The sequence below is a fragment of the Lonchura striata genome, chromosome 14 (assembly GCF_046129695.1).
Source record: "Lonchura striata isolate bLonStr1 chromosome 14, bLonStr1.mat, whole genome shotgun sequence".
Classification (NCBI taxonomy): domain Eukaryota; kingdom Metazoa; phylum Chordata; class Aves; order Passeriformes; family Estrildidae; genus Lonchura; species Lonchura striata.
Window position 1 is genome coordinate 12,247,886 of NC_134616.1, and position 25,571 is coordinate 12,273,456.

The 25,571-nt window shown below is 44.2% G+C and overlaps 1 long non-coding RNA gene across 1 annotated transcript in view; it reads right to left on the reverse strand.

The window, feature by feature from the left end:
* The window catches only part of LOC110480072 (uncharacterized), a 34,885-nt gene extending 9,758 nt beyond the window's left edge, over window positions 1-25,127 (reverse strand). Inside the window, exon 1 of the long non-coding RNA XR_002467043.2 lies at window positions 25,090-25,127. This is a non-coding gene — a long non-coding RNA (uncharacterized LOC110480072). The remainder of the gene's footprint in view (window positions 1-25,089) is intronic.
* Window positions 25,128-25,571: the final 444 nt, after the last annotated feature.

A 25,571-nucleotide genomic window follows, 5' to 3' on the forward strand; every position in this document is an offset into this window, starting at 1 on the left:
CTTGATCATCTTAGAGCTCTTTTCCAGCTTAAATGACTCTGTGATTCTATGACTTCTGCCTTAAAAGTCTGGGGGAACTTACATGTGGTTGAGAATTTTGCACCACAGGTTCAACTGAATGAGCTGGAATGTTTTGCTTTCTCATGAGAGCTCTCTCTCTCTCTCTCTCTCTCTCTGTCCAGAAGCACTTTGTGTCTCAGACTCCTATGGCATCCCTCTAGCTCAGTGGGGAACTAAGCAGATACCACTTTATTACCCCATATATGGTATTTTCCATAATCCTTTTTGTCTAACAACTGTTTTCAGGATGGGAGATTCCCTCATGCTGGGTGCTGTATGAACACAACATACAATCAGTGTTTCATAAACTCCTTGATGAAGACATTAACTTTGATTAACTTTAACATTAACTTGATTAACATTAACATTAACTTTGGGGAAAACAGAAGGATTTTCATATATGATGAACAGATCTCCTACAGTCACTGCTCCTGAGTGTCTGGGATTATCTAGTCAGCTGCATTATCAGTGACATCTTTAAGCATGAGAAGTAGTATTCTTTGTTCCATTTCATCCAAACTGCTATGAATAAAGATTTTGTTGTCCATCTTATTTTTGTAACTCTATTAAATTTTTTACCTTAACAATGTCACCTTTGAAAACACAGTACATTCTGATTTCTTTATATTCTACTACTTTCACAAGTCATAGGAATCAGCTGAGGCAAAAAGGATGATGGAAGGTGCAAAAGCATCTGTTTAGGTTGTTTGAATGATTTTGGTTTCAGTCTGCTTCACTCCTTTGCTGCTTACTTGGTAGCAGTGGTTAATGGAAGAGTTTGGGACAACTCACTCAGCCTTCAGACATCCCTGGGGATGGCAGGAGGATTGGTAACTCTTAGACAAACAACTGTGAGTACCTTCTATGTTCACTGGACCCTGCAGGTTCCATAAAATCCCACGAAGACAAAGCCAGGAGGCTGATTTCCTTCAAAGAGCCTTAGAGGTAGTTTTAAAAAATGAATTTAAGAAAATCCAAAAGATAATTTCTTCACTGTTAGATTTGTAGCAGAAGCTCATCACATATATCAGATCCCTGGGTACATATGCAGATGTTTCAGCCATATGCAACAGCATATGGCATGTTTCTCTCAATAACTAGTCTTTTTTTCCTGTGTAAGGCTATGAAAACAAACATGAAGTGTCTCAGCCAGCTTAGGACAGAGGGGGTGCCTCTGATGGTTTCATAACCCCCTGTCAGGCCAACTTCCCTCCAGCCAAACACTGGTTCAACTTCCTCTTGCTCTCCAGTCCACTTTCCAGTCATCCTGGTACAAGTCAAGCTCTGCAGGTCACCCCCAACCTGTACTAATGGTATTCCTCCCCAGGTGCAGGACCTGCATTTCTCTTTGCTGAACTTTTTCAGTTCTCTGCCCATCTCTCCAGCCTGTTGAGGTCCCTCTGAAGGCCTGCACAGCCCTCTGGGCTACCAGCAACTCCTCCCAGCTTTGTGTTGTCAGCAAAGCTGCTGAGGAGGCATCTACCCTTCACCCAGTGTTTATCCACTGATGCACAACTTAAACAGCACCAGGCACAGTACTGAACCCTGGGGGACACCACCAGTGACAGGCCCCCAACCTGTCTTACAACCCTCTGGGATCTGCCACTCAGCCTGCTCTCATTCCATCTCACTGTCCACTCACCCTGAAAACCAAGGGATTCTCCTTTGCCTTCCTCCCATGTGGTGTGGGGTGGGTTTCCCCACCACAACAAGCTCAGCCATGCTGTTAGCAAAGGAAATAAGAAGTAGGTACCTTTTATCTTGGTCCAGCAGCCTGGATGGAGCAGCTGTATGGATCAGTTGGTGGAAAATCAATAGCAGCAAATTAAGTGCTGCTTAAGCTCTCCTGATCAATCACCTCTGTGCCCCAGATGTTCCAGCAGCAGCAGAGGCTGGTTGCAAATACCATCTCACCTCCTTCCCCATGCCCTTTAACAGAAGTGCACATGTTGAGAGCCACCAGCTTAACGAGTCTCACCAAATGCCAGACATTTCTCCCGACTGATTAGCAATGAGTTTTTGCATTTGTGAAAGTTATTTGTAGGGTGAAGAGTTTTTTTCTGGGTGCTGGAGGAAAAATTGCTAACTCAAATGGAATTCAGTGCAAGCACTTGAGATTGAAAAGGTCATGGCTGTTAAAGTGAGCAAAATTTATTTCTTCTTGGTTATAAAAGCCACAAACAGGGAAGGAGAAGCTTGGCAGTTCCAGCCTGACTTGCAATGAAATAAAAACACCCACCTGCAGGATATATTAAGCTAATAAGCAAAAAACCAGATCAGTGTGCTTGATGATATAGGATTACAGAGAGATTCTTCAAATAGTTACAAAATCCCCAAAACACAGAAATTCAGAGCAGATGCTGGGATAGGGAAGGGCTTCATTCAACATAACCTAAGTAGTGCACACATCCCATGTATCAGAGAGGATGGAGGACCTTCCAGCCAAAAGCCTCTGTCAGGAAGGTTGCTCCTTACTACAACAAAAACCCTGTGGTTCCAGGGTCTGGAACACAGCAATGAGGAGGAGCAGCTAAGGGAGATGGAGGCTCAGAGGAACCTTATTTCTCTAGACAACAACCTGAAAGGAGGCTGTAGCCAGGTGATGGTTGGCCTCTTCTCCCAAGTGACAAGCAATAGGACAAGAGGAAATGACCTGTTCTTGTGCCATTGGAGGTTTAGATTGGATATTAGGAAAAATTTCTTCACCAAAAGGGCTGTAGAGAAGGTTGTTGAACAGGCTGCCCAGGGCAGTGGTAGAGTCACCATCCCTGGGGGGATTTAAAAGATGTGTAGATGTGGCAGTTGGGGATGAGTTAGTGGTGGGCTTGGCAGTGCTGGATCAGTGGTTGGACTCAACAATTTAAAAAGTCTTTTTTGACCTAAAAGATTCTATGATTCTGAGCATGTGACTTCAGTCAGGTAATAGTGGGTGGTTTTGATGGATGTGCCAATCAAAAAGTGGATTCCTTTGAAACTAGAACCTTTCTGGATGTTTTGCTTCCCAAAACAGGTAAGTAATTTTACGTTTTTCCCACCCCACAACACATATCAAAACTCTGCCAATTATCCTGTGGTTTAGAGCTTCATTTCCTACTTTCCCTATGCAATTTGCAACATCAAAATTTATCTTGCTACAAACAGTCTGCTAACCCCTTAAACACAGAATTGATATTTACAGTATAAATATAAATGCAGCATAAGTACAGCAGTAAAACCACATGAATCTTTGAGAGTCTTCATCTTTGAAGTACTGTTTTTTTCACTGTGAGAAGAAGGGGTGCTTTACTCAGACAATTTTGCATCCTAAATGCCCGTCTGAAGCAGGAATTATTCAAATAATGTGACTTTCTGGAGAGACATGGCTATTTCAGACTTTGCTGGAAGTTTATTGAAGAAAATATTGGTGTTTACATGTAAAAGAGAATGTTTGTTTGTGAGGGAAAAGAAAATATTCAGATATGAAAGGACCTGTATATTTTCAGGTTCTACTTCTGAGTTCCTTGTCTGAATAGAAGCTCTGCAGTTCTAAAGGAATATGATTTTGAAGTCCTGAACCTCTGCCTGCTTTCTCTTTCTGACCCCGGTGGGAGAAGGAACTGTGGAGGTCATGGAACTGTCAACAGTGCTCTGCTCACTTGAGAGCTAAGGAAGAACACACTTGGAAACTGGATATCTCCAGCTGGTTCCCAACCCACCTGCCCCATCTACTGCCAGGATTCAGCCTGGAAGGAGCACATCCTGCTGAGCCTGCCAGCTCCAGCCCTGTGTTCCACGACCCTTTTCAAGGGCCAGTTCCTGCTTGGAGCGCTTGCTGGAGTAGTGCAGCTCTGGGAGCTCCAGGGCACACGCTGAGCTCTCAGGAGAAGCAGGGCTGCAATGCCAACTCTGTGCCTGGTCTAAAAGGATCATTTCATTATTTCAACTATTTATTTTGTTTATGAACTAGAAGCTTAGCAATTTACTGTGCTAAATGAATAATGCTGCCTTCTACTAGAAAACAGAAAAAAAACTAGACCCCAAACCCATATATTTCATTTTTCTCCCGAGTTCCTCTTGGCAGCTCTACAGCCGCTGCCTTACTGAACATATGTACTAAGGAAAAATCAAGTTTATCTCATTTTTTTCTCCTCAGAAAAAAACCCCCTTGATTCTAGGACCAAGGTCTGGCTACCTTGTGGGTGCCTAAATTGAGGCAGGCCACCAAACCACTACCACCCTTCAGCCTGGGAGCCAGCATGCCATGGGAAAGAGGGCAATGTGAAGGGCAAAAGAGGCTGACTGGCATCCAGGGAAAACATCCAGTCCTCCAGAAGAGGATGATGGCAAACAGAGCAACAGCTGGCAAGAACAGACCAATAAAAATGTGGTGTTGGGGGATGTGACACAAAAAGATGGATATAACAGTCTGTGTTTTCACAAGTTTGGCAGCTGAACCACATATTTTGGAAAAGATAAGAATACATCCAGGCTTAAAATGTCTCTCTGGGGATCTTATACCTGATGGAATGACAGCAAAGAACTCTCCATCATGGATTCTTCTGAGCACAGTGACAGGAAAAAATTGAAATACAGGCAAAAAGTAAAGGTTTTTGTTTAGTTTTTTACTGTGAGGGTAGTCAAATGCAAGAATGAGGTTGCCCAGAGAAGTTGTGGACTCTGTTCTTGGAGATACTCAAAACACAAGCAGGGCTGGCACTGGACAGCCTGTTCTGGTTGGTTGTGCTGCCAGCAGGGCCAGATCTCCAGAGGTGCCTGCTACCCCTGCTGTCCCACGATGATAAATTAGACAAGAACAACCTAGCCTAAGAACAACCTCTTGCCTGGTGTGTATGTGCTGTACCACCTTTTGTCAGAGCATGGAGGGCACCCTTCACCTCAAAGAATAAAACATAGTATAAACTTAGTGAAGGACATTATTTGCATACTAAAAAAAGAAACCTTTCACATCTTATGGGCATACTTTGTTCTTCTCAGTGAGGAAGGCTTCAGAATAACCAGTGCAATCAGGGACCTAATTTCCTCAAACAAAACAGCTCAAATGAGTCATCCCATATTCCTGGCACAAACTGCTGCTAGCTCTTGGGTGTTAAGTGAAACGGGCAGGATATACCAGGCAGTACCCTGACTGTACATGAATTGAGAGCTGGGTTTGATAATGCCAATTACTTTCAGAGATTAGCCTTTGCAAACACAATTTCTACACTAATCAATCCCTAGCTCTGTTCAGGCACCCTTGTTCCCTCACCTTCTCTGTCACCTACCACCCTGCAGCAAAGCAACAAGCAATGAGCCCCTTCACATGCTGAGCTATTCCAGCTATTCTCTCACCTGCATTTTGGTTTCCACCTGTGTCTCTTTGCAAAACCAGTGCACAGCTGTGCAGAGCTCCTATTTGCTTTTTCATGCTGCTTTCTGTATTTCAATAAACCGAACCCAGAGCACACAAGGGTGAAATCTTCATTCCAGGCAGGACAGAGAAATGACACATTTCTGTACTTACCATCAACCTTGGCACACTGTTGGTGCAATAATTTGTCATTCTTGTACAAGAATAAAACAAATCAATGACCCCTGTTTGACTCCAAATTGTTTTCTACATTGTCAAAATGCACTGATTTAGAAAGATAATTACCCCAATACCTCTGGGTGACAATCTCAAATTAAACTACAAGAACTCTGTGGTCCATCTATCTCTTTGCAGCTGAATTCACTCCAGATGAACATAAAGCAGAAAGGAAGATAACAAGAAAGCTCTGCAGGCCTTGTGCCTCATCCTCTCACTGCAGAGAGAAAGAGCCAAGCAGTGCCCCTCCTCTGACAGGCAGGGGGGGTGTGAAAGCCCCAGAGCCTTGGAGCAGATCCAGCCTAGCACAGCAGTCACCCACAGAAACCAACCTGGCTGCCCCATGACAGAGCAGGGAGAGCAAAGCTAAAAAGCAACCACCTGCTAAGGCCAGATCCATCTGAGTGGAGCTAATTTAACAAGGAGCAATGGGGAACTGGTTGGTGCCAATTAGGCTGATTTGGGCAGTGGTGTGAGGCATGGAGGTGGTGAGAAAGAGGCTGGCAGGCTGGAGTCACTTGGGGACCTATCAACCTGATGTTGCAATTGAGCATTTACTTGAAAACCTGTGTGTCTCACCAGCTCTCTGTCTCTCCCACAGGGACTTGGGCTGCCCAAAAGCCCAGCCCTTCCTCTAAGAACACAGCCCACCTCTTACCATGCCTCTGGCAACACTTGCCTCCTTGATCTTGCAGCATCTTTCTGTCGAGTAATGCCTCTTCAGCGTGGTTTCCACAATGGGTTTTCACCAATAACTGCTCATTCAACCTCCTTTTATCAGTGAGACAACTTCACATTCCCTTGCCCTGTCAAGTGTGGAACCCGACCTGCACACAATCTGTCACAGGGCGGGTGCAGGTCACTGCAAGCCATGGATCCAGCTCAGCATGCACAAAACCATGCCCAGATTCCCACCTTCCTGCTTCCTACACAGCCACCCACCTCACCTGCTGTCAGAGCTCCAGCCTGACGTGGTCTCCACTGAAGAGTGCTGAAATTATAGATGATAGTCCTCCTGTGAACAACTATCAGTCCCAAAATCTGCACTTCTAGCCTGTCACCTGCTCATGTTGCCTGACCTGGAGTTCACAGATGTTCGGTGTCATGGTTCACATTTAGTATAGCTCTATAGTTATCTTCATTTTTTTCTATCACAATTACAGAATAACTAGAAAATAATTCAAATATGTTTTATTACAGGTAAAAGCCAACAGTTATTAATATGAGCAGGTACGATATGCCTTTCAAGGCAAAGCTGATCTTAATTCCGTTTTTTTCAAAGTCCAAAAATGTATTTCATTTTTTCTGGATCCATGTGGAAATCAGTGTGATGTAGTCCTTTATATTCCTTGGTTTAGCTTACACTATTATAATATTAATGTAGGTTGCTACTTAGCCAGGGCCAAGATTTAGGATGTTATTGTGCTCTCCTCAGGATGCTAATTCTTCTGAGTGCTCTTGCTGAGTACTGCACAAATCAGGTGGTTAATCACACCTCAGTTAACGGGTCTCAGAGCTCCTTAGGATGTAGCCACTTTTTTGTTGTTGTTGTTGTCACTCCTGTGCCTTTTTTTATGGTGTAATGTAACCTAGCAGAGTTGGAATGTGGGTTACTGCAGAGATAAACTAGGCAATTCACTGTTGGACATGCAGCTAGAGGGAGAACTATTGAAAACCAACATAATTAACCAGTGGTAATCTCTGGCATAAGATCTGAGACCGAAAGACAATTCAGGATTTCAGAGGAGGAAGAAATGTTTCTCTGACTAATGGGCACAGGATTGGTCCAGGCTCTGAAAACATCTGAAGCCCTGTAAGCTTTGTATTCCAAAAGAAGTATCTGCTTCCAAATTCTGGAGCTGAGGAGGCCAGAAGATGAGTCTGTCCCTCTGGTGAGCTCTGCTGGCAGGGGCAGGCCATGGGGCAGAGGGGTGACTCCTGGCACCACTGGTGGCCAGCAGCTCACTGACCCTTCACATTCTGCACCATGTTTTGTAGTCAGAACATCAGTGACATCAGAATTTCCCTGCTGCCCTTAGATAGATAAATAAAACAGTACCTTGCACTATTTTCCCTTGGGTTTTTTTGCATCTCTTAGCTCAATTTTTTTCTTGTTCCTGTATAGTGAAATTTTCCTCTCACAGTTGCCTTAAAATTTAATTACTTAAATCAAGGAAATGTTTTTACTTCTCTGTTAAATAATTAACTTTCTTTGAACCATGAGGCAATGCAGGAATGCCCTGTGGGGAACAGCAAGAGAGGATAGATCAGATGAATGCAACAGGGTTTAGCTTTGGGATTTTTTTTTCCTGGGATTTGCCCACCGTCCTTATCTAGGAGATAAGGACAGTGGAGAGACCATAGCTCCAGTGTCACATAGAGTTGAGGGACCTTAATGTCACTCCCCTGGAAGTGTTCAAAAACATTTGGATCTGGCACTTTAGGACATGGTTTAGTGGTGAACAGGGTGGTGGTGCTGGGTTTATGGTTGGACTTGATGAATTTAAAGATCTTTTCCAATTTGAATGTTTTTATGATTCTGTGATTAGAAATGAGATCCACTTGCTCCTCTAGTAGTACCTACTGTGAATGCCTTTGTTTTATTATGGACTCTGGTTATCTGCTTTGGTTTTACCAGTTGTGTTGGTGATGAGTGAAACAAATGTGTGATCATCAAATAAGCTGTCAGCAATTTAGCCCTGATTTAAAAATGCCTGCATTGCAAAACCAGGCTATCACTGAACCAGTATCTCCTTCAGCTCTTAGAAACACAACCAGAAAGTGTCCAAACACAATTGCCTACAGAAGCACCTTACCAGTCCAGTAAGGCTGAGCATCACCCCCTTGCCCTAGAGCCAGACATTTAAGCAGTTACTGAACTGCAAATAAAATCCATAATGGCTTTTAAAATGATGCTCCAATTAGTGCTCAATTATCTGCCCTCCTCTGGGAGGTCAGATGTTGTGTGTGTTTAACTCCTTCCTTTTGCAAGTCTTGGAATGGGCTGGCAGTCTGAGGTTAGGGGGAATTTTGATTTGAGAAAGGGAGGGAGCTGGAAGTTCAAGCAGCACCATGGGTCCCTGGGAGGGGATGTCTCTGTAGGGCCACCAACCTCCTGGAGGGACTTGGTCTCCTCCCTCGGGGAAGCCCTGGCCAGGTCTGTCAGGTAAGTGGTCCAGCCTTGGCTGCCACATCCAGGCACCACAGGAAGGGCTGGGCAGAGGGAAAACTTCCTCTTGCCTTTGCATCCATGAGCTGCCTTTTCTGAGAGCTCTGCAGGGGAGCCTCTCCTTCAGGTGCTGGTCGTGTCCCCTTCCCGAGGGCGTGGGAAGAGGGTGCTCCTGGTCTTCACTTTCCCAATTGCTACTCTCACACCCCCGTGATCATCAGCCAGACTCTTCCCCTCCTGGCACCTCTGGGGCTGCTGTGATTCACAGCAAAAGGCATCAGCTTGTCTCTTGGGGTGTCAGCAGAGCAGCCCATGCCTGGGGGATGTTCTTTGAAGAATGTTCTTGAGTTCACAACAGAAGTGAAGGAGCTGCAATGCTGTATTAAACCTCTCACATCTACCATCAATTCACATTAGAAGTAGTCAAGCTATTGACTTAAAACCTCAATTTCCCTCTTAGGAAAGAATGAAGCTGGAATTGGAGGAGGAAAAGAAGTTTGCATTTTCATAAATCAGTGCCTGTGCTTTTTCGGTGTGCAGATGAAAATGGAGAGAAATGCAGTGCAATAAGCCAGGAGGGGAAACAGCCCAGTCATGAAGTTGTCATCAGGAAAACCTCAGGCAAAAGCTGTACAGCCTCTACAAATCTGCCTCTCCAGTGAGAGGCAATGAAAAACAACCCGTGAAAAGACATCAACATGATGACACGGAATTAAAAATAATCCTGAAAGACTGAGCTTGCTGAGGAAAGAGAGCTCAGTTGTTGCTGCTGTCAGTGTGTGCCCTGCTCCTAGCAGGGAGCCTGCTCTGGGTCTGCTGGGATGCTCAGAGCTCTGAGAGGATGAAGTTTCCATGGATGCCAGGAATCCTTATTCCTCTTTTCTCCAGAATGTGGGTGGGAAGTCTTAGAAGTTGTGGCAGCATCTGAGGAATTAATCTTTGGGAAATTATCACCCTGTAGTATTTGCAAAGTCCATCAGAGATACCCATTCACTTCCATAGATTACTCCTTAAAAAAACCCTTTAACCTGTATTCCTGTTTTATGTTACACCTCTGTTGATGTAGCTAAAGTGTCTGCAGAATAACTGCTATCATTATTCCACATACTGGTTATAAAACTTTATATTTGTTTAATATAAAACTAAAAAAGGTTCCAAGAACACTTAGGTGGAGATATGTCTCCTAGCAAACTGAAGTGTGACCATGATTTATTTAAATTGTATAAAGAAATGAAGTCAAGAAAGTATTCAAAAGCATATTTAGTGGACTCTCAGATGATTAACCAACATATTCACAGAGCCAAACCTCTGTATCTTTTTACTGGTTCATTAATTTCTCTTGGCATGAACTAATTTAAAAACATCTAGCTGACCTTGACATTTGAGAAAAGTGGATTCTGACAATTCCTTTATTTATATCAGGAAAAACTTATTTTTCAGGAAGTAGTTTGAAACAGGGATTCAAATATTGTTGCTTTCTTGCCCCCCCCCCCCCCCGAACTAGAATTACAGAATAAAAGCATTACTGTTCTCTTACAGCACATGTTGTGCCAAAAAAAAAAAAAAAAAAAAAAAAAAAAGCTGTGAATTAAAAGAACATTTAATGCAAGGGATTAATTTTATTTACTTGCAATGACTTGTTCATTCAGAATTACTTCAATATGAAACTTCACAGACAGGCACAGCACTGACTAAGGAACTCTGAAAGTGCATGAGTAACTACTGTACACTTACAAGCAGGCTCAGAACTTCCCACCTGTATTAATAAAAATGTTGATTGTACCCTGTGCTTGTAACTTACTGAAGTGCTATAATACTCGTTCTTTTCCTTGGCTGAATGACACTTGCTGCTCTTACAACTTGATCCACAAATTGAGCTCTCTTTTCACCCACAGTAGCATAAAAACTCTCCAGAAATTATGAACTTGAATTAAACCAATTTAATCCAGCCTTGCTCCCCCCATACATAATCTGCAAACACTCAGCAGATGAAGCTTCATGAGAATGAACCCAAGCATAAATTGTGCTTGAATCCATCCCACATTCAGTTTTGCCCTAGATCAAATCCTACTTCACAGAAAACAGAATATTGTGTAGCCTTGAGCAAAGCTTAGTAACATTTTTCAAATTTAGGACTTAATGCAGGATAACCTCCCTGTTAACTCCCTACCAACAAAAGCAAGTTTTAAAGTGTTTTGCAAAATTAGGACCTAAATTCTTCAGCTCTTCAGTTTCTGCTCACATCAGTTCACAGACCTATCTGATCATCATTCCTCAAATCATCTTGGATTAGTTATATTACTTTGATAGTATAAAATTATCTTCTATTAGTTTCTCATAAATATAAATTGCATTAACAAGCTAACCCCTTCATTTCACTTAAGGCTCCCCTGCGATAGCATTACGCTTCCCAATCCCATAATTTACAAAAAATTGAGACACTTACAAGCAAGAAAATTAATAATTAAAGACATAATAAATCATATGTGCCAACTTAATAAACACATTACAAACTAGAAAGCACATTTCATCTCAGTGTAACAACCCGGTTAATATTTCAAGGGTGGTTTATGGTTGGAGGTGGCATTATTTCTGCTTCAGTGTCTGAGTTAGCCATGGCTGGGCAGCTGCATGGCAAGTCTTGGAGCAGATCTGAGGATCTGAGCACAGAGCACAGGCAAGGATGGAGCAGGGCAGGCTGGTTTAGGGCACAGGGCTCATAAGCAGTGTGAGGTAAAAGGCTGCCAAAGGGTCTGGGGCATTGTGAAGAGGAGAAATGTCTCAGTTTTGAGACAAATTAGGAGGAAACTTCCAGTAAGGGTGTCTCCTCTAAAGAAAGGTAGGTTTCAGCAGCCTCTTCCCCACAGTTTAGAAAATAATTTCCTAGAGGAAAGTAAAAACACCTGGATTGTTTAACAACCAGAGTGTACACAGGCAAAGAAAAAAAAAAGAAAAGAAAAAAAAGAATAATATTACATAATAAACCTTCTCATTGTGGAGAAAACTGGTGGATTTTTGGAGTCCTGCTCTGCTTCTCCCGAGGTCCAGAGCTGGGATGAGGTGTCCTGCAGCCTCCCACACTGTGCCATGGCGTGGGGTTCCTGCTGATGGCCTGGTGCTCCAGAGCAGAGCAAAGCTGAGCAGCTCCAGAAGAAGAAGCCACAGCCCCGGGAAAAACTTCTTGCCTCAATTAAGGAACAAGAAGCAAACCAAAAGCAAAGATGTACTCCCTCTGTCCGTGCTAGACAGCACAGCTCAGAGAGAACCAGGGGAGTCTGTGTGAAGTGAACACAAATTTGGTGCTGAGGATTCCCCCTGGCTCCTTCCTCTTTGAGGTCAAAGTTGCAGGACCCATGTCTGGGCATAAAGCAGATGATGGGGGACTGTCGTGGTTTGACATGGAAAAATAATTTTTCCCGGAAGGAAGAGGTCAATTTAGATATTGACCAATTGAAAGTAAACACGCTTCTGAGAACACAGAGGGGTTGAAAGCAGAATTTCCAGGGGAACTCGCTCTCTTTGGTTCCGGTCAGCGTGCAGTGCAGACCTTCCCCCTCCCAGCCACGAGCTGGGTGGGGGAGGGGAAGTCTCCATGGCCTGATGGAGGTAACTCCGAAGAGTAGAGGGACTGGAACCGGGCTGGCCTCTGCAGATGGAAGGGTAGAAAAAATCTGGGATGTCTCCCTTTCCCCCCCCAGAGTTCCTTTCTCGAGAAAGAGAGAGAAAGCTGCAAGGAAGGAAGAGCGGGGGGAGCTGCTGTAAGGTGCTCAGTGCGTGGGAGTTGCTGGATGTCCGGGCATCGAGCCATTCTGGGAGTTCGGATTTTTAACCCTTCTTTGAGAAATAAAAGCTTTGTGAATTTTCTTTTCTCCTCTTCGGTTTGAAAGAGAGGAAGAGAGACACCTTGGACCCTAGGATGGGATGTTGGAAGGAGGAATTCTGGATGGGAGGGGGACAAGGAGTGGCTTTTGGCTGGACTTTTCCGTGTTAGCCACAACCTGAACCAAATCTTCTCCTTCAAGAGGGACTGTGTTTTGGGAGAATGCCAGTGAGTCAAGAGACCTGCTTCAGCTGGGAAAAAGACAAAAGTGGAGTGAACAGAGAAAAGGTTGGGGGGTTTGTGGTGGCGCCCCCTTTCCCTGGAAAGGAAAGAGAAGAGAAGAAGATCTCTGTTCTTGAGCCCTCGGCCCCAGGGGAAAATGGGGGGGACTGTGGTCCCAAACAATGAAAAACTGAACTGTTATTTTCTCCCCTCTTGCCAGGGCATCCTTGAAAAGAAAAATCCTAAAAGCAGTGACCATCCATGCATTGGTGGTGAGAGCACTGTGCATAGAAAGGAAAAGAGTCACCATGACAAACTTTTTCTCCGGGCGGTGCCATGTGTGACATAGAAACACAGGATGTGGAGCTGTGTTTCTTGGGGGGGTCTGTGGCACAGGAGAGACTCTGTTCCCTCGATGGACTGAGTATCGATTGCTTGGAGGGTGGAAACCTGATTGGGGTCCAGATTGTGTCTCACTGTGGTTTGTTGGAGTTGGGTGGTGGGGGGAGGAATGTTTTGCAAGGTTTTCATTTAGATCTTTGTGTGATTTTTTCCCCTTCTTTAGTTTTCTCTTTTCTTTTGTAGTGGTAGTTTAATAAAGTTTTTTTCCTGTTATCAAGCTTAGGCCTGCTTTGCTCTATTCTAAATTCCACTTCACAACATTCAAGGTAGAAATCACATTTTCATGGGGGCACTGGCATTGTGCCAGTGTCAAACCATGACATTTGGTTCCCTGACCGGGAATCGAATCGATAAGATAAGATCAGATAAAATAAAATAAGATGGTAATAAGGTGAATGCTGTGAAATGAAATCAAGAAGAATAAGAGCAAAGCATGTGTTGAGTTTTGAGATAAATTGGAGTGGAAATTTAGTGTAAATTGCTGTTTTATGTAGAATGTGTTGAATATAATTTTGATAATGATTTTTTTCTTTTGTAGTCTGTATTCTCAGAGGCAAAGAGTAGAATGTCGTGGTTTGACACGGAAAAATAATTTTTCCCGGAAGGAAGAGGTCAATTTAGATATTGACCAATTGAAAGTAAACACGCCTCTGAGAACACAGAGGGGTTGAAAGCAGAATTCCCAGGGGAACTCGCTCTCTTTGGTTCCGGTCAGCGTGCAGTGCAGACCTTCCCCCCCCCAGCCACGAGCTGGGTGGGGGAGGGGAAGCCCCCATGGCCTGATGGAGGTAACTCCGAAGAGTAGAGGGACTGGAACCGGGCTGGCCCCTGCAGATGGAAGGGTAGAAAAAATCTGGGATGTCTCCCTTTCCCCCCCCCCAGAGTTCCTCTCCCGAGAAAGAGAGAGAAAGCCGCAAGGAAGGAAGAGCGGGGGGAGCTGCTGCAAGGTGCCCAGTGCGTGGGAGTTGCTGGATGTCCGGGCATCGAGCCATCCTGGGAGTTCGGACTTTTAACCCTTCCTTGAGAAATAAAAGCTTTGTGAATTTTCCTTTCCCCTCCTCGGTTTGAAAGAGAGGAAGAGAGACACCTTGGACCCTAGGATGGGATGTTGGAAGGAGGAATTCTGGATGGGAGGGGGACAAGGAGTGGCTTTTGGCTGGACTTTTCCGTGTTAGCCACAACCTGAACCAAATCTTCTCCTTCAAGAGGGACTGTGTTTTGGGAGAATGCCAGTGAGTCAAAAAACCTGCTTCAGCTGGGAAAAAGACAAAAGTGAAGTGAACAAAAAAAAAGTTGGGGGGTTTGTGGTGGCGCCCCCTTTCCCTGGAAAAAAAAGAGAAAAGAAAAAAATCTCTGTTCTTGAACCCTCGGCCCCAGGGGAAAATGGGGGGGACTGTGGTCCCAAACAATGAAAAACTGAACTGTTATTTTCTCCCCTCTTGCCAGGGCATCCTTGAAAAAAAAAATCCTAAAAGCAATAACCATCCATGCATTAATAGTGAAAGCACTGTGCATAGAAAAGAAAAAAGTCACCATGACAAACTTTTTCTCCGGGCGGTGCCATGTGTGACATAGAAACACAGGATGTAAAGCTGTGTTTCTTGGGAAAGTCTGTGGCACAGGAGAGACTCTGTTCCCTCGATAAACTGAGTATCAATTGCTTAAAAAGTGAAAACCTGATTGGAGTCCAGATTGTGTCTCACTATAGTTTGTTAGAGTTGGGTGGTGGGGGGAGGAATGTTTTGCAAAGTTTTCATTTAAATCTTTGTGTGATTTTTTCCCCTTCTTTAGTTTTCTCTTTTCTTTTATAGTGGTAATTTAATAAAGTTTTTTTCCTGTTATCAAGCTTAAGCCTGCTTTGCTCTATTCTAAATTCCACTTCACAACATTCAAAGTAGAAATCACATTTTCATGGGGGCACTGGCATTGTGCCAGTGTCAAACCATGACAGGGACACAGTATGATAAAGTCACCCCAAGACAAGATGGAATATTGCATTTAAAATGCTACCAGAAACTGTTTTGAATGTACTGCAGTCCCCCGTAAAGCTCATTGCTATTTTTGGACAAAAAATATGTTTCAGACCCTTAGAAGCAAAAATAGTGGCTAAAGAACCTCCATTTTTTATTTGAGCTATTCCTAGAACTGCAAAATATAAAAACATACCTGGAAAAAGATTTATGAAATATCACTGACTAACACCCTTTAGGTTTAGCTGAGTTTAATTAAGTCAGATGACTGGTCATTCTCTGAGAGCAGTGAAGCAGGAATTCCTGTTTTGAACACACTGTGTGAGTTACAGGATTGCAACAACGCACTCACCCCGCAGGCAAAGGAAAACACCACTGCACACTGTGACACCAACTCTGCTGTGACAAAGTGCATGGTGCCTCTCACTTTTCTGGGAGAGATTTGACTTTAACCAGGTGCTGGGGGCAGAAAGAGGCTCTTGGGCCAGTTTTGAATCCCTGACTGGGATTCATCCTTACTGGTGAGCACTCATGGACACTCAGAGGCAGCTGCCATAAATATGGGTAAAATAAGCTGGCTTTTTTTTTTTATTTTTTTTTTCTCTGAGCCAAAAACATAGCTCCTGTTGGTGCCTGTGGGATCTGGATCTGTGGGACACAGCCAATATCTCTGTACCAGTCTAATGTCCTGCAAGAGGGAAGAGAACAAAGGTTTAGGAAATCTCTACAGGCTCCAAAAGTCAGATGCATTCAATAGACTTCTTTGTCACTGCCATAATAACTTACAGACTACATTCTTCTTGCACTGATGAAGAGGATTTCTTTTTAATTTATTACTTTTGGAAGGTATTTTGCCATAACAAATCACTCCAAGGCAGGCATGGTAAGGACAATCTGCTGGGCAATTTCTGCTTTTCACAGGACTGTTTGGGAAAGGTTTGCACAAGAGTTTCCAGTTTAGCATGATCAAGCATTCCAATCAAATTTAAAGATGAAATGTTTTGATATCACATTTAAGCCTTTTGAAGAAAGCTTGCTATAAAAAGATTGACTGATGTGATCACACCTAGACAACACCACTGTGTTCCCACTTAGCAGTACAGGTACAGTTCCAGTAGACACAAGAAGGGATAAAAAATTAAATTTATGGGATAAACCCTGCTTTGCTACCTCAGTTCTCACCATGACAACTTTCCTTTGGAAAGGAACCTGGGACATATATGTGTGCCAGGGTCTACTCCCTGTTTCAGAAACATTATTTTGGAAACCCAACCAAAAAAGCCCAAAGAAAGCCAGATGGAAACCCCACCTGACTGCACAGGTCAGCCATCCTCAACAGAATCTCCTCTTGCACATTCATCTCCCATAAGCCCTTCTCATAAGCAGATGGAAAATGAGAAAGACAGCCAAGTGTGGCTTTGACAGTGCAAAAGCTTATTAGAAATGATGAGGAGGTTACAAAGAAAAGCACCTTATAAAAAGAAAGGACACATCCTTTTGGGAGCCTGGCACCGCTCCTAATTCATCAGCACAATTCCTCTTCCTAAAGCAAAGCTACCCCAGCACTTCTCAGTGAGACACAGTGAGCAGCAATGGCAAAAATCTGCTGGATTCATTGCCTGAAGATCGTCCTGAGGCTGGCACTGCATGGCCATTAGGTGAATGAATCTCTGAGCAAGCTGCAGCCTGACCTGGGAAACTCCTGCTCCAGGGACCAGGACAGCAGCAAAGAGGTGACAGGAGGATGGGAAGGTCACTGTGCCCTGTCCCCACTCAGTGTGGCTGGAGAAGCACTGAGTCCAACGCTGGGGCAGCGCTGCAGCCCCAGCACAGAGATGGGAGCATCAATAGCATCATGGCAGCTGGAGGAAAAGTGCATCAGCTGATTGATCCTTCCCACAGACAGGCTGTGACCAGCTTGGATTGCTAAGGTGATCTCCAGAACATTTTTAAGCTGAGTCAAAGTAACCTGACATCTGAGCAGGGTGAGAAAGAGGAAGGCCAAGGCCAAGCCTGTCCATGCCTGGCTGATGTTCCCTACCTCCTACTATCCCTCCATGCCTGGGATGCCTACATTGCTGATGGCAATCCTCAGACTTTCCAAAATGGGACCCAGCCAGGCACATTTCCACTGCCTGGCCACCAGTGAGGGCTCACTATTCAGCCTTCACGGTGCCAAAATCCAACAATCCTGCCAAGCAATTTCACTTCCCAGAAATTTCAAAGCACTTTAATTAAATTCTGCAAAAAAAAATTGCCTTGGAAATCCCTTGTGGTACCCTTGAACAGGATCAGTTTTAAAAGGCTGCTATTTTATCTCCTCATTTGCCTGCCTTTTTGCTAGCCCAAGCTGGGCACCTTCATTCCATATCTGCTTCCAGCCAGATATGGAATGAAGCAGCAGCCAAAAGATTTAGTAGGGCTCTTGATTATTGCTGCTGGCGCTGTAACACCTCAACCATTTCATCAGCTGCTTTTCAATAATTGCTTTTCAATAACTTTTATCTTTTCCTCCTGAGTTTACACTGGGTTTTATTATTTCTTTCTAGTCTCACAAGCTGCCACAGGCTAAATAACTTCCACTCAGAATCAGGCTGTAGATCACACAGCAGAGTTACCAGCAGTTATCAGATGATGCACTTGATCAGCTGAACACTGTTCTAACATATGCTCTCTGACAGATTAGCCACTATAATTTTAATTGCTCAGAATTACAATTGTGTGAAGTTGGCCTTGAGCTGTGGCTGTGCCCTGGGATGTCTTAAAGCACTGTTTGAATGGTGTACTTGTTTCAGGAGAGCCTTTTGGAAACACAGAATTACAGACTTTATCTAAATTCAATGATGCAATTTCCCAGGTAAGAAGGGGAGAGCAGGGAGAGGATTTGCCATATAAAATGCAGATTAAGCATGTAATGCAAGCAAGCTCAGCACAAAGTCCTGTGGTGCCAACCAGTCCTGTGTTACACACCAGCAAAGGGACTGAGAGTTTTGTCCCATCCAGCCACAAGATTCAAGCCTGTTCCAAAACTAATTTACAGCTTTTAATCAAATGAAGAAGCTCAATTTCATTCAGTCCTTGCCTCAACCGTTGCAGTAATTTAACACATTGGTTTTTTTAAAAACAAATTATACATTCCAATTAAAGGGTTCTTGGGATTGTTCCAGGGGCTTCTTTTGGGTGTTGCTTAGGTGAGGAATCTCTGTCAACACCAGAACAACATTGATCCTTGAAGCCCCAGAGCAACAGTTTGGTCCCTGCCCAGGTACCAGGACCTGACCTTTCCATAGGAGCACTGCCAACAGGATCCTGAATAGATCCATAGGTGTAGGCTGTGCAAATATTTCCAGCCCCTGTGCAGCTGCCAGAAGCAGCATTACTCACCCTCTGGTTAAATTACAATATTGTTTTACCTCACAGTACTGTTTGAGAGCTCACAGGAACCTTTGGCAGATGGCCACTTTGCATTTCTTCAGTGTCCTAAAAATGAAATCCATCTGTTTGCTCTTGCTTCAGGCATAATCTCAGCAGTTTTAATCTCTGTTCCTCTCTCTGGCATTTACATAAACACACTTTCAAAAAACATCAGAGTTTAGTCTCAGGACATTATATTCAGAGCTTCCAACTCAGTAGAAAGAACTATAACTTCAAGACTATAGAGATCAGTAAACCTCTAAGGAACCTATATCACATTATTAACTGCTACATAAACCTTACATTGCTCTCAGGTTACCTGAAAGCATCTTAAAACCTGGTGTCCTTTATGAAGTGTGCTCTGTCTTTTACTAACTGTACCACAGCCAAGTGGATTATTGGGCCTTTCCCAGCCCCCTGCCAGGGGAAACTTCTGGCAAGGGCAAGCAAAGCAATGGGATGTTTGGTACCCAGCAGGAGATGTCCAGGAGCAGTGCTGGGATAAGCAGGTTTCCATCACTCATCCTGGGACATCTTGAACTCAGCCCCTCAGATCAAGAGGTTGATCGTTCAGACATCCTTTGAGCCGCAGAGAGGCAAGTTTCCAGACTTGAGAGTGGCTGCAGGTGAGTCATCAGTCAAGTCCATAAAATGTCAAAATGCCCCAAATCTTCTTCAACGACAAAGTGCAAAAGTAAGCCCATTTCTGCAGAACAGTTGTGTGTGATTTTTATCTCACTTCTCTCCACGTGTACTTAGTCCAAGGGAAAATGTGGCAATCCTACCACAGCATCTCTTGGTTTAGGGTGTGTAACAGATTACTAGTGTAGATAGGGCTTAGAGAAGATTCAAGGAGACACAAGAAAAACATGCTCAAAGGCAGGGAAGGGCAGAAAGAGGAGCAGACCACCATGGGAAACTGTGCTCATGTCCTGGGATATCTGGATGAGAGGGCTCACCAGGAAGGGCTCTGGCCTGGTGCTGTGATGGTGCCCATGGTTGTGCCTATGCAGGCACTGACAGGGCTCCAGCTGTGTCAGGGAGATCCTGGACCAAATACAGTGGCCCCCCTAAAGTTTATAAAACCCTTAAAACCTTATGAATAATAAAGAATAAGAAATAAACCATATAAACAATATATTAGATAATATTATATAATTCTATAATTGCATTATTGTTATATAAGTATATAATACTATATTTAGTATAATTATTATATATAATATATATAATAGTATAGTATATATATTTATTATATATATACTTACATAATAAAAATATAAGTAATAATAAAACCTTATAAAGTTTATAAACCCTGAAATTTATACCAGTTTATGTGACCTCTTGCTGGGGTGGAAGCTCAGTTTCAGAGAGTATGTTGGGGGTTTGTTGAAGTATTCCCTACAACACAGTAGAGATGTTATCTCTTCTGCTGGCCCCCTGCAGATGCTGTATAGCCTGGTGAGCAGTGGCTGCTTGCAAACACACTGTGCCAGTCACAGACCTGCAGACCCCCCTGCCTTGCTGGCAGGAGGCTGCTGTGGCAGAGGAGTGACAGGTTGCTTGCTTTTTGCAGGATTTCAGTCCAGTTCTGGTAGCAGGCACCAAACCAAGGTGGCTCCAGCCCTGCAGCCATGCTGGGACTGAGTGCCAGCTGCACAGGTGGATTTGCAGTAAATACAAAAATGAGGCCCCATATAGATGAAATGCTAATTTCCATGTTTAACTTTTATTAGGAAAACAGGATGAGGAAAAACAAGGGCTTGCCAGATGTAAACCTGTCTGTGGCTTTCTTCATCCTGGCCTGTTCTTTTGATTCCTGCTATGGCCCTGCCTCAGTTCCTGATGTGGTTCCTTCTCAGCCTCTCCCTTTCCCCACAGCTCACCCACACTCTGCCCTACACTCACCTGGAATCAGCCTCCATTCCAAGGCTTAAATCACTAATAAAGTCAAATTCTTCTGAGTCTGCCTGCAAGTGATGAGCAGAGAGGCCCTAGGGAGGGCAGTGCTTTCAGGAGATGCTTGTATTTGTTTGAAGCAGATCCAAACCAAAGGAAGACTTAAATTCAGACCTTCTGTGCCCCAGAGGCACCACACAGTCACCAGCCAGCATGGGACAGTGCCACTGTGTCTCCTGCTCTTTTCTTCAGCCCTCCACTATCTGGATTGGAGGAAAAAGCATTTTCTAAGAGAAAGAATATGGAGATGTTGTGTTTAGCAGTGCTCTGGCAGGGAGCCTGTGTCTTCACTCCCTTCCTGGGCAGTGTGACCAGGGCTGAGAGACAAAGAGTTTTCCAATCATATTGCAATTGAGACTTGGAAAATGTTCTATATATTCCAGCACCAAAGACAATCAAAAACTTCTGTGAACTGAAATGTCAAGAATCCTCTTGCAGCTTGGGACTGATTCATTCAAACCGGAGCCCTAAAATTTACTGAACATTTTGACTTTGACCTTGAAAGTATTCCTTTTTTACTTCAAAAGTCAAAATATTGTTTCCATTACTTCAGAACAACTATTTTTAATTAAAAAAAATTTCCCTACCCTGTGTCCCAACATCTGAATGATAAAGAAAATTAGGAAATGCCAATAATCCAAATAGCTCACAACCTTTATTTTTAGTTCACAGAGATTACACATCCTTCACATTAATGATTGTTCTATGTTTTACTTCAGTTCATGTATTTTCCTCTCTTAGTGAATCACAGACCTCTCAGAAATCAACACATCTTGTTAGGAAAAAGACAAAATGCCTATTAAATTATCAAGTGCATTTCTCATCAGAGTGCAGCCATCATTCTCTGCAAAGAAGCACTATAGCTAAATTGACTTTCTAGAAAAAGCAGTGTTTAGGCAGATGGCACTGAGAATCATCTGAGTGTCATTCTTTGAATTGCCTTGGTTAGGCAGTGGGGACATTGGGAAGCAGGAGAAGCAGGAGTGGGCACTGCAGCTCGGGGCACACATCCCCCTCTGCATTCCCCTGGCAAAGCCCTGCAAGCTGCTGCTTTGGGCAGTGAGTGCCACAGGGGCTTTGTGCCCGGGCTCAAGGGCCCACAGTGTGGCACAGAGCTGGGCACAGAGCAGGGACTGGCAGGTGTGGTGCAGGGGCAGCCAGGTCTTTGATTAAAAATGGCTAGTGAGCCTTTCCAGGAAAAGAGAAACAAACCTGAAAATAAATATGCTTCCATTCAGCTATGAAATAATAATAAAAAAAGAATCTATGAAAATACATTCCCATGGATCCAAGGTGGTATAGAGCTGGCAAGCTGTAACTGAGCCAGATGAGCACCCCTGAGCACCTGCCTGTCCAGCTTGGAGCAGGGCACTCAGAACTTTGGATGTTAGTGCAGGGGCAAAATGTCCCCTTGAGAGTCTTGGGTGTCCCTCTGTTACCATGCAGAAATATTAGAAGCATTTCCCAGCAAAGGACAACCTGTTTACTGCTTGTTCATCTCAAAACTGAAGATGCTGCAGGGGTAAATTAAGTTTCAAGGCAGTACAGTTAAAACAGAAATCCTATTACTGAACTTTCGAAGGCCCATCCCCCTGTAGAAACAAAGCCCACTTGCTTAAATTCTTCTGAATTTCATTCACATTATTTTGGTTCTGCATTCAAATTACATATTAAGTAGAAATAAAACATAAAAATTCCTCAACAGTTTTAGGCTTGTGACCTTTGGAGAAATGTTGATATTGGTGATCATCTCCAGAACTTTTTTACTATCACTGAAATAATGGAAAAGGTTCCTTCAAGTTACAAATCTATTAAGAAGCTTTTCAGAGCAGGAAAGATCCCTACCTATAAGTTATTTAGACTTAGTCTTGCTGGGAAATTGAGCGGTAGAATCAATGGCAAGCACAGAGAAGCAAGAATATTTTAGGACCATGGGCCATCCTGCCCTTTCCCTGCCATGTTTCACTGCTGAAGCTGTCAGGAGAGCCTGTCAAAAAGCTAAGCACATTGCTTAGGACTGACTCCCTGCAAAGCAGAGAGGAAATCTTGTAAATGGGATTTTAAGAGCAGTTGGAGTCAGACTGCAGCTGCTGAAACATTTTTCTGGCAATGTGATAGCTTCAGTGAGCGTCAGGAGATGCACCCAGCCAGCACAGGAGCTCAAGCTGGGAGCTGGTACTGGAGGCCTGGCTACTGGGACAAGACAACTGGCTGTTTGTCTGGCTGCCAAACCACCCAAGAGCTTTTATGATGTGCCAAACAAAGCTTTTAGAGCTGCTCAGGGAGCAAAACGGAGAGGAACCTGGAAATTACTTCACAAATCTTCCTTCCCAATGCAATCCACAGCAGCTCTGGCCACTCTAAAACAAGTCAGCTCAGATGAAAGCCACACGTGCCTTTGCAGTACCAAAGCTCAGCCCACCTGGTTTGCAAGTTAAGACCCAGGACAGATTTTTTCAGGATAGATGTGCCCTAGGAGTTAATATCTGGGAAAACCAGGGCATTGCAGCCAAGTCCTGTGGGGGGATGCCAAGGAGGAATAGCAGGGGCAATGCAAGGCTGCCCTGGCTGCAGCAGCAGCCAGCTGGGTCCCCCTGGGCTCTGCTGGGATGGGCTGAACAGGACAGGTGCCACACACCACTGGTGTCACCCCTGCCCCGCAGGTGCAGAGTGCAGCAGGACAGGGAAGCAGTGCCAAAGCTTCCACCTCTGAAAAAGCCTCCCTCTGTAAATCTGCCTGGGCTGTGGTGGGAGACCAGAGGTGTTGGAAGCACAGAAGGCTCATGACACTTTCCTCTTAAGCTAGCTTTGCCCAGACTGTTGGGGATGCTTGCAGTGATCATGTCAGCGATCATGGGCTCTTGGATGGAGATTGCAAGGACCCAACATCCAGGCTGCTTTCCTCATCCCAGCCCCCAGCAGGTGACACTTGCCAAACAGGGCTTTCCTCAAACAGGAGCTCTCCCCATCTGTGACAGCAGTAAAAAAACACAGGAGAAACACCATCTGTTCATCTAATGGGTACCAGGGGTATCAATCCTCACCACAGCACTTACAGACTTCAATAAATACATAGAAATAATTTTTTCTAAATATGGGGAACTGGCCTAACCACAGAATTGCTATTCCAGCAGGGTTTATTGTTGTTTATATTGCACCAACAGCTTGTCTTTGTAACAAACATCCCAGGCTGGTACAAGAATGTTGACTCCTGTAACAAATCCTTGGTGTTCCTCACTCTGTGCCCAGTGAAAGAGGGAGTGTGAGACGTGGTAGAGGTGGCTCCTGCCCCAAGCATCCCCAGCAGCAGCCTGGAGAGGAGACAGCTCTCTCCAGAACCTTTCCCCTATGGCTTTACAGGCACAGGCTGGGGCTCACGTGTACCTCCTGTATCCTTGGCCCTGCAGGTACAGCCTTCTCCAGCACCACCTTCATTCCTTGACCCAAGCACTCCCATCAAAGAGAATGTGGATTGTCTTCTAGTTTCACAATTTTTACAAGTGCCCTAAGGACTGTAGCTATTTTGAAGTAGAGAAAAATACAGTCCCATCCTAAGCTCTCAGCATCCAGTCTCACTGGCCAGCCAGGAAGCAGAACAAGGTCTGTCCTGTGGCTTTATTGCTCTCTGGAGTTTCTGCTCACTGATTTTTGACTCCCTAGAGTTGGCTGTAAGACAAGCACTGTTTGAATGGAACTTTTCCTGGCAACAACAATTTTTTTTTAAGCAGGGATGTGGGATTAATAACCTTGCCTTGCTTCCTGAAAGGAAGAAAAACCACACACCAGGGTAGGCTTGGGTGGCATGAAGAACATCAGGCAGGTTGAGAACACCACCTCTGAGCATTCCATAGTTTGGAGCAAGTGTGGGACATCACTGAAAGGAAATTTGGGTCCCAGCACCCAAAGGCAGGAGCCATGGGACCAGCTGTGCCTTCAGATACTTCTCTTTTCCTTGCTTTGCTAACAGATAGTACCTTAGGCTCTTAAATAACATTTTGTTGCATAAGCTATGAATACTGGCATGAGCTTTCAGGTAAAAAGAAAATACCCATGTATAGGGCTGTGTTACAAGGATGCCTTTAAAGATGTTGGAATTACCAGGGAAAGGAAGGGCTCTAAGTGTTACCATTCCATTGACAGTAGCAGGGATTGCTGAGTTGGGCTCTCTCACCTGGCAAATGCTCATCTGAGCAGGGCTCCAGGAGCTCATGGGGCTGTAGCACCCAGCCTGCTCACTAATGACACACCCAACCAGATCAGTGTGTGGGCACTGCCTCATTGCTGTTTCAGTCACTAAACCCTGCTGGGTGGAATTACCAGCATGTTTATTACAAATAATATTTGACAGGATGAAATTAGCACATAGATGCTCTTATGTTGGTTAATGAGGTCTGAAATCTAATCCTATAAATCATCAACAACTGCCAGCTGGTGACAGATGAAAAGTAGAGAGGGTGGTTATAACATATCCACATCACTGCAGTGACAGGGGTTTAAAATAGCAGCATACCTCTATGCAGGACAGCACTGAATGGAGACAAGTGGGTGTTATCCTGGTTGCAGGGGTTCCTTTCATGCTGGGGAGCAGTTCAGGGCTGCTGAAGGGATCAAACCTTCCACTGCATCCAGGTGCTGCTTGCTGGGTCCTTCAGTCAGCTGTTGGGTGGGAAAGACCTGGCCACGTTGTCCCTCCAACAAAGAAGAAGTTGCACCTGCAGTGACAGAACAGGCTACATCTGACTTTACAGATCTAATGAAAAGAGAAGTGTCCATGTGCTTTCCAATGCTGGCTGGTACCAGTTAAAATGAAGGCAAATCATTGCCAGTCTGAAGCTGTTGAACATTTATAAGAAATGCATGGTCTAATTTGCAGTATTGAGCATCCAACAAAATCCCATTCTCAAGATTTAGAAAGCAGTCCTACTTTCTAAATGTATATCTTTCTTATTCAAGGTCTAGCAAACAGAACAAGAGTGAGTAAATTACTTTATT